The following is a 16,369-nucleotide window of genomic DNA, read 5'->3' as shown; positions in this document are numbered from 1 at the left end:
AATCGGTGTCCAACAGTGGTCTCAAACCCACTCAGTGGGGTGTATCCGTCTGATCGCTATCTGGCTGGATTCTGATGTGAAAACTACGATTTTGCAACTTGTTTGTAATTAAGTGTGTCAGAGGATTTTGAGGCCAATATAATTGCTTTTATCAGAGATGCGTTGCATTATTTTGTCGCACCGGAATTCCTCTCCAAACCCTTAGTTCTATGTATTTACGAAGTCCGAAATTCACAGGGTGCCTAGAAAGTACGAGCGGCTGAATTGCAGCTAAGGGCAGATAAGATTATAGGTCGAGAAAGTGTGGAGGCTGACTACGCTGCTACCGATCAGGTAAGTCAGAAAGAGGACCCCTGTAAATCTACCGCTTACCGTACCAGACAGTCCAAGGAGCCCAGTGCGTTCTAAGTAAGGGTTCGTCATTCCGCAGAGGGGATGTTACAAAGTGTTACATCGGCCTTGGGAATGTTAGTGTGGTCCTTTGATAGTGACCGGGCAAATATCTCACGAAATAAGCATCAAACGAAAAAACTACAAAGAACGAAACTCGCCTAGCTTAAAAGGGGAAACCAGATGGCGCTATGGCTGGTCCGCGAGATGGCGCTGCCATAGGTCAAATGGATATCAACTGCGTTTTTTAAAATAGGAACCCCCATTTTTTATCACATATTCGTGTAGTACGTAAAAAAATGCGAATGTTTTACAAGGACCACTTTGTCGCTTTGTGATAGATGGCGCAGTAATAGTCAAAAACGTGTAAATACGTGGTACCACGTAACATTCTGCCAGTGCGGACGGTATTTGCTTCGTGACTCATTACCCGTGTCAAAATGGACCGTTTACCAATTGCGGAAAAGGTCGATATCGTGTTGATGTATGGCTATTGTGATCAAAATGCTCAACGGGCGTGTGCTATGTATGCTGCTCGGTATCCTGGACGACATCATCCAACTGTCCGGACCGTTCGCCGGATAGTTACGTTATTTAAGGAAACAGGAAGTGTTCAGCCACATGTGAAACGTCAACCACGACCTGCAACTAATGATGATGCTCAAGTAGGTGTTTTAGCTGCTGTCGCGGCTAATCCGCATATCAGTAGCAGACATATTGCGTGATAATCGGGAATTTCAAAAACGTAGGTGTTGAGAATGCTACATCAACATTGAATGCACCCGTGCCATATTTCTACGCACCAGGAATTGCACGGCGACGACTTTGAACGTCGTGTACAGTTCTGCCACTGGGCACAAGAGAAATTACGGGACGATGACAGATGTTTTGCACGCGATCTATTTAGCGATGAAGCGTCATTCACCAACAGCGGTAACGTAAACCGGCATAATATGCACTATTAGGCAACGGAAAATCCACGATGGCTGCGACAAATGGAACATCAGCGACCTTGGCCGTTTAATGTATGGTGCGGCATTACGGGAGGAAGGATAATTGGCCCCCATTTTATCGATGGCAATCTAAATGGTGCAATGTATGCTGATTTCCTACGTAATGCTATACCGATGTTACTGCAAGATGTTACTGCAAGATGTTTCACTGCGTGACAAAATGGCGATGTGCTTCCAACATGATGGATGTCCAGCACATAGCTCGCGTGCGGTTGAAGCGGTATTGAATAGCTCATTTCGTGACAAGTAGATTGGTCGTCAAAGCACCATACCATGGCCCGCACGTTCACCGGATCTGACGTCCCCGGATTTCTTTCTGTGTGGAAAGTTGAAGAATATTTGCTATCGTGATCCACCGACAACGCCTGACAAAATGCTTCAGCGCATTGACAATGCCTGTGCGAAGATTACGGAATGCGAACTACTCGCTGTTGAGATCAATGTCGTTACACGTATTGGCAAATGCATTGAGGTTGACGGACACCATTTTGAGCATTTATTACGTTAATGTGGTATTTACAGGAAATCACTCTGTAACAGCATGCGTTCTGAGAAATAAGTTCACAAGGGTACATGTATCACATTGGAACAACCGAAATAAAATGTTGAAACGCACCTACGTTCTGTACTTTAATTTAAAAAACCTACCTGTTACCAACAGTTCCTGTAAAATTGTGAGCCATATGTTTGTGACTACTACAGCGCTACCTAGCACAAAGCGAAAAAAAGGGGTCCAACTAAAACATTAACATTTATTTACGTGCTACACGAATAGCGCGACTGCTACGGTCGCAGGTTCGAATCCTGCCTCGGGCATGGATGTGTGTGATGTCCTTAGGTTAGTTAGGTTTAAGTAGTTCTAAGTTCTAGGGGACTGATGACCACAGATGTTAAGTCTCATAGTGCTCAGAGCCATTTGAACCATTTTTTTGCTACACGAATATGTAATAAAAAAAAGGGGGTTCCTATTGAAAACGCGCAGTTGGTATCCGTTTGACCTATGGCAGCGCCATCTAGCGGGCTAACCATAGCGCCATCTGGTCTCCCCCTTCAAGATAGACAAGTTTCGTTCTTTGTAGTTTTTTCGTTTGGCGCTTATTTGGTAAGATATTTGGCCCGGTCACGATCAATGGGTCACCCTGTATACTCAGTTCACTATAGTTCCTTTATCCATGAGTCGCTGTTACATAAAGCTTTAAAACCGTATAATCCAATAATGCTGCACTCAGTCCACCTCACACGAAACAAATTGAAACGCACGACAGAATGTTTTGCCACGCTACAGTAGTGACATAAGCATTAGAGTGTTGGGATTGGCAACAATTGTCTCATATGGACACGGATCTAGCAGATTCGTATGTGGTATTTATTAGCTGCAGAGAATATGAAATTAACGGGTTCTCACTCTTGATCACTTCAAACACCGATAATATTGACGCTGGAGATCAGGTTGTGTTAAAAAACGAGAGTTCAGTTCATGGTTCAGTCACCGAGACTTCCAGTAATAGGCGAAATTACTTTCTCATGTCGTGGTCTCTCAGCGATTTACGTAGAATGGATAGTGAAAAGAAAAGTATTCAGAATGAGATTTTCACTCTGCAGCGGAGTGTGCGCTGATATGAAACTTCCTGGCAGATTAAAACTGTGTGCAAGGTTCGCAGGAGAGCTTCTGTGAAGTTTGGTAGGGAGGAGACGAGGTACTGGTGGAATTAACGCTGTGAGGACGGAGCTTGAGTCGTTTTTGAGTAGCTCAGTCGGTAGAGCACTTGCCCGCGAAAGGCAGAGGTCCCGAGTTCGAGTCTGGTTTCGGCACACTGTTTTGATCTGCGAGGATGTTTCAAAGTAAAAGTATGTTTATTATTTTCACATATTTATTGTTCTCATAAAATACAAGGAACAACTGCCCGAATTAATGTATAATGCTGTATTATAAATTATGGGTAGCAACTCCAAATGCAACCGAGGTCCGAGAATGATAGCAAAAAACCATACAGATCAGGTGGGGACGATCTTGCATTCTACGCGTACACGCGAACCGACTGACAGGTCACACCATAAGGTAACAGGTACAGTATTGTCTTAGCAAAGCCGTACCGATTCTTATGCCTTGTCTTTGTTTCTGGTTTCTAACTGTCGGCGCTGTTATTAAAGCAACACTAGTCGCTTTTCCCAATTTGTATAACAACCCAATATTTCAAAACAATGGAAATTTGCGAGCAAACGATTATATTTAAAACGCAAAAACTGTAGCACTGCTGGTATGACAAATTGGTACCTTGTTCTGTCTTACCCGTTTGTTGGCAAGAAATGAAAATAACCTTTTATAACTGAGAAACACCGGCATCCAGAAATAAAATGCCGATATCGGATGTAACCGGTCGGTTCTTCCCATCCCTAGCTAACAGCACATATTCATTTTCGTTAGGATGAATCACTTCTCTTCCACTGAACAAGCTGAGCAAGTGCTGAAAAATGTGTGTTTGAGACCCCATGTTTACTGAACGTATTTCTTGTTTTGGTCCACAATAGCACCTCTCTAACTACGTCGCTCCGAGTAGCAAAGAGCCTGTAATAATAAGAGAGATGTGTTTCACAGCACGGGAGATGCGCAAGTGCTCCTAACTCTTAAGACAGGCATTTTAAAGCCAAGCTGGACCTTTTTCTCTTGCTTTCATCAATACTACCACTTCTCAAAATGGAACATATTCTTTTTAACAGCCTGTATACTTGCTTATCTAGTTAGCATTTACGCGTTCTGTACGTCTCTTCATTGTATTAAATGCGTCACCGCCACGGTTACAATTTCCTGTGAAGTCTGGTGTAAGAACACAGCTACTTCTTTTAGAATATCAATGACCACGGCATTAAGAGAATTTATAAACACACTTCTTCTACAAAACAAAAGTAACACGTCGTCGATTGAAAAGAAAATATATATAATTAGAAATTTATACGTCACCGCCTTACCCCATGGTCAACATAATTAAATGGAAACGACGCAATACACGTTGACTCTAAGGGGATCCATTTTAAGCCACGTTGTGAAAGTATGAGGCGTCGGATAATCCTCTTTTAGGAGCCTATAGTGAACCGAAACTTCTTGTCGCATTCCATATTGAATCCGTTTGCAGGTATCCACAGGAAATATCCGAAATCCCGCAATAAAAACGGAGGGGTGCAGTTGAAATCACCGTTTAGCACCTTAAAACACTAATCATTACCATCATAAAAACGGACACACTAAGTTTCCTGCAGACGACTTAGTTTGTTTATGCTGTCATGAGCAATTTCGCAGCTATTGACCTCATCGGGAAACGCTCATCGTTGTAATCACCACAATCAATTTAAGTCTTAATCACTGAAAAGAGGCTATAAAATACGTAAAGTAAGACAAAATTACTCACTCTCGTTGAAACGAAACCACACTTGACTGGATACTATTTTACATTTTTTATGCACAAAGTAAAGTTCTAAAAAGCGAACTTCCAAACTAAATGTAACCTTCATGTATGTACATTAAAATAGTTTTCAGAGGGGAACGACGTTTGGCACAAAATCCTCAATATTTGGCTACCTTAACACTGGTCCGTACTATTTCCCGCAGCATACAAGACTATGTGCATAACTACAAAACAGCGAGCAAATAATGTCTGAGACACAACCGAACTGCGACAGGTTCTCGTTTGGTCCTGACCGCTCGCTGAAACATTAAATAAGGTCATTTTATTCGAGGTATAACCATTTAATGTATAAATGAGGCACTAGAAATTCGAAAATTCAACTGTAAAAAAAATTACCATATCTTATAGTTCCACAACCCATCTTTACAATAATTTGTCCATCTTTTCTTCAACGGCTACAGTTATTACAATGATTTGAAGTTAAGTAACTCACTGCTCTGGATTCAGAGAGTTTGCAGGAAAAAACCTGGTCGCTAAGTACGTTTCGTTGGACGTCACGCGTTAGTGTTTGCAGTTTATGGCTAATACATCTAAGTTGTTTTGACAACCAGAAGAAGAGCAATGTGTCGCTCCACTCAGGAGTAAATGTACAGTGTGCTGAGTAGCAATTTCTGCATAATTTCTCTAAATCTCTATGCACTTTCCTACGCCGTATACTTTATCACCTTGTTGTTTCTATGGGTTGTATTTCTTTTTTGTTATCGTACTATGACTCGTTTTTTCGAATGCATATTCAGATTTCTTAATTACGTATAAATTTAATTTTCTTATTGTTACTACCCTACTATGTACTCCATATTTATATATTTTTGCTGTTCTTCTTTTCCCTAATTCTTCTACATAATCATTCTTCCTTTCTTTTTCCAAATGTATTGATTTTGTTTTATCGGTTCCAATATTTGTTCTTTTGAGGCAACGAGACACGGTGGCCTCATTACTGTTCTGAATGTTGAATTTTTGATGTTATAGGGAAGATTTTTATTTTTGTGAGGTTCTTTTGTGAAGTACCTTATAACCTTGCTGTGAAGATTTTTATTTCTGCTTTAGGCTTTTGCCTTTCTACGCTATTTACTTTATATTTTTCAGTGCAGTCTTATTTTCAAACGTAACCTCCGTGTGTAAATGCCTTTTTTTTTCAAAGTACAATTGTACTCTGATTTTTCTGCAGTCTGTGTAAGTACTTGTATCTGCTTTTGTGCTATGTCTGCACTGCCTTCCGGAATAGTTCAACAGCCTGCAAATGGTAAACATTTCTTTGATTCAGTTTAATTGGGTATTATGTATAGGTGTTTGTTACATTGGTTCCTTCAATTGGAGTGTGCTTCGGTTAGCATAATTTCACCTCTGTGTCCATTTCAAGTCCGGTAAGTTGTACCTACGCTCAAGCATTGAACGTCAAGAACATTACACACAGCAACGATACGCTGTATCCGATGGCACATGCCTCGTCACTGTTACGGTTTCCCCTTCTCAGCTGGTCCGCTCTCTCTCCCAATTGAAGAACTGTAAGGTTTTTAGAGTAAAGATACATACTGTATTTGTATAGATCTTTATAGAAGTAATACAGATCTGTATAGAGGTCTAGCAGCACGTGCTCAAAGATTTTGGTCGCAGCTATGAAGCTGATGCGCTCATTAACGAGCCAATTAAAATGTGGCCTATTGCTGACCACATGAGTGATTGGTGCAAAGCTGGACACGTCACCGTAGTACCTCGTGAGTCTTTCATAAATCTAAACGTGACCAGTGCCTGTGATTCCAGATGGATGTTAACCGAGTTTAACATTACTCTAAATGCCAACTGAATTCAATTCTATGAACTGAAATACCTGGTCCCAGTACGAATGAAACCAATAAAGGCGCAACGATAAGAAATTATATTAGAGAAGACCGTTTATACATGCTCCATAGTAACAAATGCTGCATGACGAACGCAAAGGTTTACCAAGCTGGGACTCTAAATCGGATCTCCTGTTCATCACAACCACAAAAATTCGTTTTCTTCTTAACACTTGCACTATGAGAGTATGTCTCACTGGTGTTTGCTGCTGTCTTTTCCGAACATCACAAAAGAGTCTCTTCGACAGGCTATGCTCTAACAGCATCACAAGCGGTATTCCATTGTTTTCACCCCCATTAACCGCATTCATTTCGTTTCAGTGAAATTAATTCAGTTGCTACACACCGACGACCCAAAACACTGCGACTACGTGATTAACTGCGATTTCCGCTGGACTGCAATAGATCACTGATACTGCGTGGTATGGCTTCGGCAGCTGCTTGGTAGGCTTCCCGAGGTTTGCATCATTAAATGTCTATACCCAGGTCTCACAGTTCCCATAAATTACGGGCTACGTTTTGCGAGCGCACAGCTAGCGTGTGGCCTTGCAGTGAAACTTGTGAAGCTTTCTTAGATTTCTTGGACTAATACTGCGACAGAGAGCCGTTTCACATTTTATGTCAATTACCTCCGTCAAAATAAATAAGCACACATTTACTAATGAGCCAGAACGTTAGGACCAACTAACAGCCGGTATATCCATCTTTGTCATGGAAGACAGCACCGACGCGTCATGCCGTGGAAGCAATAAGCCTTGGTAGGTCGCTGAAGAGAGCTGACAGCATATCTGCACACACAAGACACCTAAATCCCTTAAATTCCATCTACATCTACATACATACTCCGCAATCCACCATACGGTGCGTGGCGGAGGGTACCTCGTACCACAACTAGCATCTTCTCTCCCTGTTCTACTCCCAAAGAGAACGAGGGAAAAATAACTGCCCATATGCCTCTGTACGAGCCCTAATCTCTCTTATCTTATCTTTCTGGTCTTTCCGCGAAATGTAAGTTGGTGGCAGTAAAATTGTACTGCAGTCAGCCTCAAATGCTGCTTTTTTAAATTTCCTCAGTAGCGATTCACGAAAAGAACGCCTCCTTTCCTCTATAGAGACTCCCACCCGAGTTCCTGAAGCATTTCCGTAACACTCTCGTGATGATCAAACCTACCAGTAACAAATCTAGCAGCCCGCCTCTAAAAATGGCTCTGAGCACTATGGGACTCAACTGCTGTGGTCATAAGTCCCCTACCGAGCGAGGTGGCGCAGTGGTTAGACACTGGACTCGCATTCGGGAGGACGGCGGTTCAATCCCGCGTCCGGCCATCCTGATTTAGGTTTTCCGTGATTTCCCTAAATCACTCCAGGCAAATGCCGGGATGGTTCCTCTGAAAGGGCACGGCCGACTTCCTTCCCCATCCTTCCATAATCCGATGAGACCGATGACCACGCTGTCTGGTCTCCTTCCCCAAACCAACCAACCATAAGTCCCATAGAACTTAGAACTACTTAAACCTAACTAACCTAAGGACAGCACACAACACCCAGCCATCACGAAGCAGAGAAAATCCCTGACCCCGCCGGGAATCGAACCCGGGAACCCGGGCGTGGGAAGCGAGAACGCTACCGCACGACCGCGAGATGCGGGCAGCCCGCCTCTGAATTGCTTCTATGTCCTCCCTCAATCCGACCTGAAAGGGATCCCAAACGCTCGAGCAGTACTCAGAATAGGTCACATTAGTGTTTTATAAGCGGCCTCCTTTACAGATGAATCGCATCTCCCCAAAATTCCACCAATGAACCGAAGACGACTATCCGCCTTCCCCACAACTGCCATTACATGCTTGTCCCACTTCATATCGCTCTGCAATGTTACGCCCAAATATTTAATCGACGTGACTGTGTCAAGCGCTACACTACTAATGGAGTATTCAAACATTACGGGATTCTTTTTCCTATCCATCTGCATTAATTTACATTTATCTATATTTGGATATGGTGGATAGCAAATTGCGGCTGTTTGCTGATGATGCTGTGGTGTACGGGAAGGTGTCGTCGTTGAGTGACTGTAGGAGGATACAAGATGACTTGGACAGGATTTGTGATTGGTGTAAAGAATGGCAGCTATCTCTAAATATTGATCAATGAGGAAGGACATAGAAGCAATTCAGAGGCGGGCTGCTAGATTTGTTACTGGTAGGTTTGATCATCACGCGAGTGTTACGGAAATGTTTCAGGAACTCGGGTGGGAGTCTCTAGAGGAAAGGAGGTGTTCTTTTCGTGAATCGCTACTCAGGAAGTTTAGAGAACCAGCATTTGAGGCTGACTGCAGTACAATTTTACTACCGCCTATTTATATTTCGCGGAAAGACCACAAAGATAAGATAAGAGAGATTAGGGCTCGTACAGAGGCATATAGGCAGTCATTTTTCCCTCGTTCTGTTTGGGAGTGGAACAGGGAGAGAAGATGCTGGTTGTGGTACGAGGTACCCTTCTTCACGCACCGTATGGTGGATTGCGGAGTATGTACGTAGATCTAGATTTAGAGTTAGCTGCCATTCTTTACACCAATCACAAACCCTGTCCAAGTCATCTTGCATCCTCCTACAGTCACTCAACGACGACGCCTTCCCGCACACCACACCAGCAACAAATCTAGCAGCCCGCCTCTGAATTGCTTCTATGTCCTCCCTCAATCCGACCTGATAGGGATCATTTATGTAGATAGCAAACAACAGCGGACCTACCACACTTCCCTGGGGCACTCCAGATGATACCCTCACCTCCGGGGCGATAAACTCTGACGACATACTCAATCACATACCACATGTGTTCTAACGGATTCAGATATGACGAGCTGTTGACGGGGAGGGGGGGGGGGGGGGTAGGGGCAGCATATCAATTGGAGCTTGCCATTGTGTTCTCCAACCACTCCATACTCCATCACACTCCTAGCCTTTTGATATGGCGCATTATCTGTTCGACAAGGGCCCATGATATCGGGAAACATGATTGTCATGAACGGGTGTACATGGTCCGCTACCAGTGTACAATACACCTTGACCGTCTTAGTTCCTTGCACGAGCTCCACTGAACCAATGCATGCCCAAGTGAATGTTCCCCAGAACATAATGGAGCCGCCGCCAGTTTTTCTCCGCCCCGCAGTACAGGTCTCAAGGAGCTAGCTGTTCCCCTGGAAGACAATGAATTCGCGCCCTCCAATCGGCATGATAAAGGTATCGGGTATCATCAGACCATGCAACGCATTGCCACTGCGCCGAAGTCCAGTGCCGATGGTCATGTGCCCATTGCAGTTGTTGCTGCCGATGTCGTGGTGTTGACATTGGCACATGCATGGGTCGACGGCTGTGGAGGTCTATCGTTAGAAGTGTTGAGTGCACTGTGTGTTCAGATACACTTGTACTCTGTCCAGCGTTAAAGTCTGAGCTTAGTTGCTAATTCCGCCACACTTTGCCACCTGTGTTGTTTTACCATTCTGCCCAGCCTATGACGTCCGATATCTGTAATGAGTGGTGGCGCTCAACCCCACGACGTCTGAACGTGATTTCACCTTAGTTTCGTCAAGTGTTGAATACACCACAGCACTCCTCGAGCACCCGACAAGTCGTGCAGTTTCCAAAATCCTTGTGCCGAGCCTCAGGGCCACCAAAATCTGCCCTCGGTCAAACTCAGATAGATTGTGTGGTTCCTTCCTTGTTGTACACACGGAAAGCATGCTCACTGATACTACATGCACCGTGTGGGCGTCCGACTAGCAGTCATTTCTCGCCAAGTGACGCTACTATCGCCTGGACGGGTTTATATCGATAGTAGGTCGGCGGCCGTAATGTTCTGGCTGGTCAGTGTATTGCTTGCAGCTTTCTCACAATACGCCCTTTCAGTCATCTCCAATCGCTCTACCTACATGTTTTCACCAGTAGCTACTGTTTTTCAGAGAGTGTATATCACCTTGGACTACGATATCGGAATATTTGCAGACACTATTTTCAAGACCTGAATTTTCTTAGAAATGAGGAATTAAGATAGGGACTTAACGTCCCGTCGTCGTCTAGGTCATCAGAGATGGAGAAGAAACTGATATTTAAGAGGGGTGGGGAAGAAAATCGGTTTTATCCCGAAGATTATGTGTCCAGTGTCTACACAAGAACCCATGGACAGATGTAAAGAGTAGTGAAATGAAAATATATCACAAATCGCAGACACATATTTGCAAAAAGTTACATAAGTTAAATGCAGTGCAAGGAAATACTACAGATCTCCGAACAAAATACGTATAATTGCGTAATTTTCTTTAAGGTACAGACCGCTGCTGCTGCCATGTATGAACAGACGAAACGTTTTGTGAGAAGCTAAATAAACATTCAGTTGCAAAAAGAGTATCTTCTTCTTATCTACATGTCAAACGTAATTGAAATAGCAAATGCGAAAGAATGCCTCCACATACGAATGTTATCGATCCATTCTGCCTTATTTGATCGTTAGTACTCCAAAGCTCTCTTAAATTCTGATTCTAATATTGAATCCCCTATCTCTTCTAAATCAACACCTGTTTCTTCTTCTATCAAATCAGACAAATCTTCCCCTCATAGAGGCCTTCCATGTACTCTCTTCACCTATCCGCTCTCTCCTCTGCATTTAACAATGGAATTCCGGTTGCACTGTTAATGTTAACCCCCTTGATTTTAATTTCACCACAGGTTGTTTCGCATTTCTTATATGCTAAGTCAGTCCTTCTGACTATCATTTCTTTTTCGATTCCTTCACGTTTTTCTTGCAGCCATTTCGTCTTAGCTTCCCTGCACTTCCTATTAATTTTGTTCCTCAGCGACTTTGATTCTTGTATTCCTGTGCTTCCCCTCAACATTTTTGTACTTCCTTCTTTCATCTATGAGCTGGGATATATCTTCTGCTGGCCATGGTTTCTTTGCATTTACCTTCTTTGTACCTATATTTTTCTTTTCAGCTTCTGTGATTGCCGTTTTTAGAGATGTCCATTCCTCCTCAATTGTACTGCCTACCGGACTATTCTTTATTGCTGTACCTGCAGCCTTAGAGAACATCAAGCTTATCTCGTCATTCCTTAGCACTTCCGTATCCCATTACTTTGCGTCTGGATTCTTCGTGACTAAACTTTTAAACTTCAGCCTACTCTTCATCACTGCTTAAGTGTGATCTGAGTCTGTGTTTGCTCGTGCGTACTACTTACAGTCTAGAATCTGATTTGAGAATACGTCTGACCATGATGTAATCTAACTGATATCCATATCACCCGGCCTTTTCCATGTATATCTCCTCCTATTGTGATTCTTGAACAGAGTGTTCGCTATTACTAGTTGAAATTTGTTACAGAACTCAATTAGCTTTCTCCTCATTCCTTGTCCCAAGTCCATATTCTCCTGTAAACTTTTCCTCTACTCCTTTCCGTACAACTGCATTCCAGTTCCCCAAGACTATTATATTTTCATCCCCTTCTCCGTATTGTATGACCCTTTCAGTACCCTTATATACTCTCTCTATCTATCTATCTCCAGTTTGCGACGTCGGAATGTATACCTGTACTATCGTTTCCGGTGTTGGTTTGCTGTCGATTCTGATAAGAATAACACTATCACTGAACTGTTCAAAGTAATGCACTCTCTGCCCTACCTTCCACTTCACAGCGAATGATACTTCAGTTGTACCATTTTCCGCTGTTGCTAATAATACCCTATACTCATCTGACCAGAAATCCTGGTCTTCTTTCTATTTCACTTCCGTGTACCCTACTATATCTATATTGAGCCTTTGCCCTTTCATATTTTCTACCTTCCCTACCCATTGAAATTCGACACTTCTACTCATAGAATGTTATCTTTTTGTTGGTTATTAAATCTTTTTCTCAGTGTCACCCCTTCCTTGGCAGGCACCTCCAGGAGATCCGAATGGGGGCTATTCGCGAATCTTTTGCCAATGGAGAGATTATCATGATACTTTTTCGATTACAGACCACATGTTCTGTGCGTGTAATGCAGCGGTTTCCATTGTCTTCTGCATCCTCGCGCCATTGATCATTGCTGATTCTTCCGCCTCTAGGGGCAATTTCCCACCCCAAGGGCAAGAGAGTGCCCTGAACCTCTGTCCGCTCCTCCTCCGTCTTGGACACTGCTCTTGACACAATGAGGGTGACGTATTATGCTGGAAGTCTTCGGCCGCCAATGATGCCTATTAATCAGAATTTAGATGATAGCAGGTTTCGAACCCGGCAGCGAGGACGTTTTGAGTATGAATGAATGACGCTACGCCTAGACCACGGCTCTCTTAAAACTCAGAAGTATGTGAAGGTAATTCTAGGAGAACACTACGGGTGTGTTGCAAGGCCGTTACTGTTTACAATTGACATTAATGACCTAGGTGATAACGTTGGAATTTACACGAGACAATTCGCAGACAATGCTGTTGTCTATAGGAAGGTAGTATCGCTGGAAGACTGCACCGAAATGAATGAAAACCTGCCGACGATCGACGATTGGTGAAGGGGCTGCCAGTTGACCCTGAACATAAATAAACGTAACATATTCCGCATAAATAAACGAAGAACACTGCTGTTCGACTACACTTCTGGTGAAATTTCACTGGAAACACTAACTACCGTAAAATCAAGTCATCTGTAGCGACTTATACATTAAAGAAAATCAGATGCCAGGCTGGGAATCACTGGGAAACTCTTGAGGAAATGTAGGTCATCCACGAAAGAAGCAACTTACTAAACGGTTCGTCGACCAATTCTTGGGTATTGTTCACCAGTCTGGGATACTTACTAGGTACACTACTGGCCATTAAAATTGCTACACCAAGAAGAAATGCAGATGATAAACGGGTATTCATTGGACAAATATATTATACTAGAACTGACATGTGATTACATTTTCACGCAATTTGGGTGCATAGACCCTGAGTAATTAGTGCCAAAAACAACCACCTCTGGCCGTAATAACGGCCTTGATAAGCCTGGGCATCGACTCAAACAGATCTTGGATGGCGTGTACAGGTACAGCTGCCCATGCAGATTCAACATGATACCACAGTTCATCGAGAGTAGTGACTGGCGTATTGTGACGAGCCAGTTGCTTGGCCACCATTGACCAAAGGTTTTCAATTGGTGAGAGATCTCGAGAATGTGCTGGCCAGGGCAGCAGTCGAGCATTTTCTGGATCCAGAAAGGCCCGTACAGGACCTCCAACATGCGATCGTGCATTATCCTGCTGAAAGGTAGGGTTTCGCAGGAATCGAATGAAGGGTAGAGCCACGGGTCGTAACACATCAGAAATGTAACGTCCACTGTTCAAAGTGACGTCAATGCGAACAAGGGTTGACCGAGACGTGTAACCAATGGCACCCCCATACCATCACGCCAGATAACACGCCATTATGGCGATGACGAATACACGCTTACAATGTGCGTTCCCCGCGATGTCGCTAAATATGGATGCGACCATCATGAAGCTGTAAACAGAACCTGGAGTCATCCGCAAAAATGACATTTTGCCATTCGTGCACACAGATTCGTCGTTGAGTACATCATCGCAGGCGCTCCTCGCTGTGATGCAACGTCTAGGGTAACCGCAGCCACGGTCTCCGAGCTGATAGTCCATGCTGCTGCAAATGTAGTCGAACTGTTCGTGCAGATGGTTGTTGTCTTGCAAACGTCCCCATCTGTTGAGTCAGAGATCGCGACGTGGCTGCACGACCCTTTACAGCCATGCGGTAAGATGCCTGTCATCTAGACTGCTAGTGATACGTGGTCGTTGGGATCAAGCACGGCGTTCCGTATTACCCTCCTGAACTCACCGACTCCATATTCTGCTAACAGTCATTGGATGTCGACCAACGCGAGCACCAACGTCGCGATAGGTTACAATCCGATTTTTATCAAAGTTAGAAAAATGATGGTAAGCATTTCTCCTCCTTACACGAGGCATCACAACATCGTGTCACCAGGCAACACCGGTCAACTGCTGTTTGTGTATGAGAAATCGATTGGAAACTTTCCTCATGTCAGCACGTTGTAGGTGTCACCACCGGCGCCAACCTTGTGTGAATGCTCTGAAAAGCTAATCATTTGCATATCACAGCATCTTCTTCCTGTCGGTTAAATTTCGCGTCTGGAGCACGTCATCTTCATGGTGTAGCAATTTTAATAGCCAGTAGTGTAGAATTAACAGGAATAGTTTAGTAGGTGTGGCATCGTTAATGCGATTCTCAGACGCTTCAAGATATGCGTTGCGTATCAGAGCAAGGATTACTGTCAAAATTCCAAGGGCGTACTTTCGAAGAAGAGTGGGGCAACGTACACTGATGGAAAGCAGATTGCAAACAGCAAGAAGGAGTTGTGCAAGATAAACGAAAGTTTGAAGGCTTGTTTCTACGTCTGAAAAATGACGTCCATTCAAATTTTGGGCCAGTCGTGTAAGAATGGTGCTAGTTGCGCCACTGTGAGGATGCTAATCAGGTTTGCTTCAAATTTGCGCTCTAACCATTCTGAATGTTAATTACTTCTGAGATTGGACATAGTGAGCTGATTAGTCTCCACTGTCTGTAAGGGACGAAGACTCTATTTTCAAGCGCTCAATGAGTTTGAACGAAGTCACGCATTACTGCCACGAGAAGCTGGACGTTCTTTCCGCGATACTGGAAGACCGTCGCGTTCGGCCTATTGCAGTGGCACATCGTACAGCTTCTGCCTCAGCCATTCAAACAGCAGTTGGCGCCACAGTGATGCAACGAAATTCAGGACCAACTCTGGGCCACATGCTCTGTAGCGTGTATTCCACTGATCCTCAAACTGGGGAACTATCAAGAATGGGGTTCCACAAGGGTCAGTCTTGGGTCCTTTGTTGTTCTTAATATATATTAATGACTTGCCATTCTATATTCATGAAGAGGCAAAGTTAGTTCTCTTTGCTGATGATACAAGTATAGTAATCACACCTAACAAACAAGAAGTAACTGATGAAATTGTCAATACTGTCTTTCAGAAAATTAATAAGTGGTTCCTTGTAAATGGACTCTCACTGAATTTTGATAAGACACAGTACATACAGTTCCGTACAGTGAATGGTATGACGCCATTAATAAATATAGACCTTAATCAAAAGCATATAGCTAAGGTAGAATATTCCAAATTTTTAGGTGTGTCCATTGATGAGTGATTAAATTGGAAGAAACACATTGATGATCTGCTGAAACGTTTGAGTTCAGCTACTTATCCAATAAGGGTCATTGCAAATTTTGGTGATAAACTTCTTAGTAATTTAGCTTACTACGCCTATTTTGACTCATTGCTTCCATATGGCATCATATTTCGGGGTAATTCATCACTGAGGAATAAAGTATTTATTGCACAAAAGCGTGTAATCAGAATAATAGCTGGAGTCCACCCAAGATCATCCTGCAGACATTTATTTAAGGATCTAGGGATATTCACAGTAGCTTCTCAGTATATATACTCTCTTATGAAATTTGTTATTAACAACCAAACCCAATTCAAAGTAATAGCAGTGTGCATAACTACAATACTAGAAGAAAGGATGATCTTCACTATTCAAGATTAAATCTAACTTTGGCACAGAAAGGGGTGAATAATACCGGCACTAAAGACTTTGGTCAC

The sequence above is a fragment of the Schistocerca piceifrons genome, chromosome 2 (genome assembly GCF_021461385.2).
Source record: "Schistocerca piceifrons isolate TAMUIC-IGC-003096 chromosome 2, iqSchPice1.1, whole genome shotgun sequence".
Classification (NCBI taxonomy): Eukaryota; Metazoa; Arthropoda; class Insecta; order Orthoptera; family Acrididae; genus Schistocerca; species Schistocerca piceifrons.
This window is presented reverse-complemented; position numbering follows the sequence as displayed.